The following is a 6,179-nucleotide window of genomic DNA, read 5'->3' on the forward strand; positions in this document are numbered from 1 at the left end:
AGTTTATAAAAAACAATATGCCAATGTATTTTAGATATTTTCCTGCGTCTGCTATGTGTTGTACGTACATTTTAAATTTGAATTACTACACCATTCACAAAAGTACAAGAGTTATTTAGTGTTAATAATTCGCAAAACCAATAATACTATGTCTTCACGTGACACATGTCACATAGAGGGCGTGTCAAGCCCCGTCACACCGAGGTCTGCTGAACAAGTGCAGGTAAACAGCGACCTGAGTCTATGTGATCGCCGTAAGCTTAGTGACAACAGTGCATCCCAATTTAAATTATACAATATAGGTTTGTTTCTAACAAGTGTTATGTTCATATGCAGATGTAATTGTGATTTTCTATGTTGTACTCTCTGATCGTAATGTGGAAAAAATTTTTTAACTTCTAGCACTGAAGATGGTCACTCAGTGACAGAAAATCGATTTTGCAATAGTAAAAAATATACGACCAATGCTGTCTCTTTTTTTCAAGTTCACCTGTACTAGTTCCACCCGACCCTACAGTGACAAGCCAACGGGGCACACTCAGATTAAACATATTCGGATCACTAAAAAGAGTGTCTGAAAAAAGATGAAAACGAAAAATAGTATCGAGACCATGTAACATACACTAGAGGTGACGAAGAGTTCGTGATGTGGTTCACAAAGCAGTCGTCTTGATGTGTAGTGGGTCCCTAAAGAAAGATACAAGACTTAACTGCACCTTGTATTCATGTCGGGTCTCCAGCCGGAGCATATAATCAACTAGATGTGTCCAGAAAAAAATTGCTCTGAGCACTATGGGACTTAACTGCTGTGGTCATTAGTCCCCTAGAACTTAGAACTACTTAAACCTAACTAACGTAAGGACATCACACACATCCATGCCCGAGGCAGGAGTCGAACCTGCGACCGTAGCAGTCGCGCGGTTCCAGACTGTAGCGCCTAGAACCGCTTGGCCACTCCGGCCTTAGATGTGTCCAGATAACGATATGTTCCGCCTGGAGACCCGACTTGAATACAACCAATTATTACGCCGAGAAAGTTCATGGAGCCATATTCACTGTACCTTCTTAGCATCGTAAACCGTGGAAGTGGATCACTGATGGCGAGGCTTGTGGTTTGGTGACAGTTGGTCAATGCCGCTGTAAATGGGGAACTATCAGCTACAGTTGTATGTACATATACTGTATTCAGCACAGTTTGTCTTGCACCTGCCCACCCTACAAAGTAGTTTCCTCCTGCAGCACGGATTTCGATTATAGTCGTTACTTAGACTGCCATAATAGCGTATCGTCGAGTTGAACTGACTCCAGTCTACTCGTAGGAAGTATAAAAACTACAACTTACATTTTAATACTAACGTCAACGCCTATGGAACATACGGAAAAATGGATACTGTCCGTGGTAACATTGGCGTACCACGTTTGTTCGACTGATGAGCTTTACACAGGAATTTTTCTAGAGGACTTCCTAATAATCGGGGTCTAAAACCACAGGAGACGGCGAAATTACAGCGAATGACAGCATTCAACTGTAGCACAGTGTTATATTATACGCCTGTTTTCCAGATGACTGCGGTCAAACCACAAAACGCCAGTCCGACCGACGCAGAAGGACACAGAGTGCCTGAATTTGCTGCTCGTTGATAATTATTCGAACGGTAGTAGTTTCTTGGCGGTTGACACACAAAGATGAGCGATAAAATGCAAACTTTAATTAGATATGAATGTGCCCTCTGCATTCGCACCAGGGTAATTATAGACACTCTGAAAACTGAAAGAAACTTAGGGTAGGCTTTCTCTTCGGAGCACTGAAAGGTGAGCACTCTTGCGTAGCATCATAATGTAACTCGATCACTTACCGTATAGTATTATTTATTAGTAGTGTCAAAACCTACAGCTAACTTTCGGGACTGGTTTTGCGTAACACTGAGGTGAGGAAAAATTGTTGAGCTTCAAAAAGTAGTAGTAACGCGGGTGAAGTAGACACTGCATAGTTTTCTTCAGGTTTTAAGTGTGTGATCGCTTCTATGTTGTAATCATTCAAATTTACGTTACAACCAGAGATGCGGATGGCAGTGAAATTAGAGAAGCGTATGAAATTATTGTTGAAGTCGTAAAATATATGAAAGGGGCGATAATTTAATCATGTGTGACACAGAACGCAGACGTTGGTAAAGGTAGGGAAAAGAAAACAGAAAGGGAAGGTTCGACATTTGCAAGCGAAGGGGATGGGCAGAATAAAACAGAATTCATTGTTGTACATGCCAACGGTCTTGCCGTAGTGGTAACACCGGTTCCCGTCAGATGACCGAAGTCAAGCGCTGTCGGGCTGGGCTAGCACCTGGATGGGTGACCATCCGGTCTGCCGAGCGCTGTTGGCAAGCGGGGTGCCCTCAGCCCTTGTGAGGCAAACTGAGGAGCTACTTGATCAAGAAGTAGCGGCTCCTGTCTCGGAAACTGGCATACGGCCGGGAGAATGGTGTACTGACCACATGCCCCTCCATATCCGCATCCAGTGACGCCTGTGGTCTGAGGATGACACGGCGGCCGGTCGGTACCGTTGGACCTTCAAGGCCTGTTTGGGAGGAGTAGTAAAATTGTTGTTTACGAATATGTCGTACCAAATACGAGTAGCGTTCAATAAGTAATGCAACACATGTTTTTCTTAAAGTCAGTGGGTTTTATTCATGATTCCACTACACCATATAATTATTTTGGCTACAAAACCCTATTTTTCAAAATCGGTATCTTAGTGGGAGGGCCTGTATGCCAGTATGGTATCGATCTACAGGACGGCGTCCGAGCCAGCGCCTTGCTGCATCATCAACTCTCTACCATCAACGTACTGCTTCTGCCAGAGTGCATCCTTCTTTGGTTCAAACGGAAGATGCGAGATCCGGGCAGTAGGGTGGTTGAGGAAGGATAATCCAATGAAGTTCTGTGACATCCTCTCTGGTGCTCCGGCTTGTGGGAGGACTTCCGTCGTCAAGGAGAAAGAGAAGTCCATTTGCAATTTTGTGGCAACGAAAACGCTGAATCATTTCTTCAGTTTCTTGAGGCAACCACCTTTCATAGTTGGTCGTTGCACTACGAGAGAGGGCCCCAAACAGAATTACGCCTCGAAGTCCCGGCCCAGTTGTGCAGTGAGGCATTTGATTGTGATCCGTCGATCACCTCGAATGAGAGTGTCCCCACGTTTCTACAATGTATGCGTCACAGCTGTGTACGGCCGACCGGCACACGGCAGATCGTACAGGTTTGCCCGACCTTGTTGCGATGATGACAGACGCCTTGACAGACCTCTCGCCCAACGACTCGTAGTGCTGTTTATCACTTCCAGGTCTCCGCAGACATTCTGCAAGCCCTTATGAATATCTGCAATGCACTGGTTAACCGCTAAAATAAATGACAGCATTCTTCTTGGAATGCTCCTCGTTACAGACACCATTTGGAAGGATATATATAGCGCTGCTTAATAAGAAGTATAAGGACTGAAGCGGGAATGTTCCACGATGTCTCACAATAAATTCTGGATTTTCTCAACTGAAATTGGCGGAGCAAAAAAATGCGTTACATTACCTATCGGACGACCCTCGTACATTTTGGTAGTACCAGTTGAGAAGAAAAAAATCTGTGAAAGACGCCACGAGATCGAAGATTATGCACTCATATTCAGAAGAAACAGAACACCTTGAACAACTAAAGATTTTTTTTTTCTGAGTCATCAGTCTTATGACTGGTTTGATGCAAACCGCCACGAATTCCTCTCCTGTACAAGCGTCTTTATCTCAGAGTAGCACTTGCAAACCGTGTCCTCAATTATCTGCTGTATGTATTCAAATTTCCGTCTTCCCTTACAGGTTATGCCCTCTACAGCTCCCTCTAGTACCATCGAAGTCATTCCCTGATGTCTTAACAGATGCCCTATCATCCAGTACCTTCTTCTTGTTAGTGTTTCCCACATATTCCTTTTCTCTCCGATTCAAATCAGAATTCCTTAGCTTATCAGTTCACCTAATTTACAATATTCGTCTTTAGCACCACATCTCAAATGTTTTGATTCTCATCTGTTCCAATTTTCCAATAGTCCATGTTTCACTGCCATACAATGCTGTGCTCCAAACGTACATTCTCAGAAAATTTTTCTTCAAATTAAGGCTGATGTTTGATACTAGCAGACTTCTATTGGCCAGGAACTCCCTTTTTGCCAGTGGTAATAAAATATATGACGTTGGTGAATGGTCTGAGGACTTTCTGACAACAGTAATGATTCCATTACCGAAAAAACAAGGAACCAAGAAATGCAATGAGCACTGGACAATCAGCCTCATTTCACACGCAGCCAAAGTGATGTTAAGAATAATTAATAAAAGACTTGAAAAAGTAATGGAGGAGAATCTTGGCGAGGAGCAGTTTGGCGTTGGAAGGAATACGGGCACCAGAGATGCAATAGGGCTCCTAAAAATCTTGGGAGAGAGATTTATTGAAAAAGGAAGAGACCTATATATATGTGCTTCATCGATCTAGGAAAGGCATTTGACAATGTGGTTTGGGACAAGCTGGCGACTATAATGAGGGAAAAGAGAGTGGAGTGGAAACCTGAAGACTTGTAAACTCATTATATCTTAATCAAAAAGACTCAGTTAAAGTGAGAGGAGAAAGTACAAACTGGATCGGACTAGGAAAAGGAGTAAGAAAAGGATGCTGTCTATCACCTACTCTTTTCAACCTCTACTTGGAAAATATGATTGACCAATGCTAATTAGATGACAAAGGAGTAGAAATTGGAGGAAGAAGAGTAGGGTGTTTGATGTTTGGTGATGACATGGTCCTTCTAGCCACAGGGGAAAAGAATTACAGGATTTGGTGGACACCATTGAAGCTAACAAAAAAAATTATGGAATGAAAATTAACACAAATAAAAAACAAAAGTATTGGCACTAGGAGGAAATAAATAAAAATTATGCTGATTGGAGAAATACTAGAACAGGTGGAAAATTTTAAGTATCTGGGAAGCAGGATAGACACCGATTGGAAGTGCACCACAGAAATTTAAAACGAGGATAGCAATGGCAAAAGAGGCATTTTATAAGAAAAAGAGAATTTTCTTTAGCCTTACTTACATAATCAACCGCATCGTCAGAATTGCCTCTCTGGTACCTTTATCTTTCTTAAAGGCAAACTGATCTTCAGCAAATACATCCTCAATTTTCTTTTCCATTCTCCTGTGTATTATTCTTGGCAGCAACTTGGATGCAGGAGCTGATTGCATGAGTTGATTGTACAATAATTCTCGTACGTGTGAGCTCTTGCAGTCTTTGAAATCATGTGGATGATATTTTTCCGGAAGTCAGATGGTATATCGCCACACTCACATATTTTACACACCAACGTGAATCGTCGTTTTGTTGCCACTTCCCCCAGTGAGTTTAGAAAGTCTGATGGCGTATTAACTATTCCCTCTGCCTTATTTGATCTCAAATCCTCAAAAGCTCTCTCATATTCTATTATTGGATCCGCTATCTCTTCTAAATCTATTCCTGTTTCTTCTTCTATGACAACAGACAAATCTTCTTCCTCACAGAAGTCTTCAGTGTACTCTTCCCACCAATCTTCTCTCTCCTCTCGACATGACAGCGGAATTCCCTTTGCACTCTTAATGTTACCACCCTTGCTTCTCATTTCACCGAAGGCTGTTTTGACTTTCCCACATGCTGAATCAGTCCTTCCGACAATCATTTCATTTTCTATTTCTTCACATTTTTCATGCAGCCATTCCGCCTTAGCTTCCTTGTACTTCCTGTTTATTTCATTCCCCAACGACTTGTATTTGTGTATCCTGAATTTCCCTGACCGTTTGTGTGCTTCCTTCCTTCACTGACCAGCTGAAGTGTTTCTTCTGTTACCCATGGTTTCTTTGTCGTTACCTTCTTTGTGCGTTTGTTTTTCTTTCCAACTTCCGTTATTTCCCTTTTTAGAGATGTCCATTTCTCTACAACTGTACTGCCTACTGAGCTATTTCTTATTGCTGTATCTATAGAATTAGAGAATTTCTAGCTTATCGCGTCACTCCTTAGTAATTCCGTATTCTAATTGATTCTTCCTGACTAGCCTCTTAAAATTCGGCCATTTTCCATCTCTACCACATTGTGATCTGATTCTATATCACCTCCTGGATACGC

At 42.2% G+C, this 6,179-nt stretch overlaps 1 pseudogene; it reads left to right on the plus strand.

Moving 5' to 3' along the window:
* Nucleotides 1-2,260: 2,260 nt before the first annotated feature.
* On the plus strand, nucleotides 2,261-2,378 carry LOC126238056 (5S ribosomal RNA; annotated as a pseudogene).
* Nucleotides 2,379-6,179: the final 3,801 nt, after the last annotated feature.

The sequence above is a fragment of the Schistocerca nitens genome, chromosome 2 (assembly GCF_023898315.1).
Source record: "Schistocerca nitens isolate TAMUIC-IGC-003100 chromosome 2, iqSchNite1.1, whole genome shotgun sequence".
NCBI classification, from domain to species: Eukaryota; Metazoa; Arthropoda; class Insecta; order Orthoptera; family Acrididae; genus Schistocerca; species Schistocerca nitens.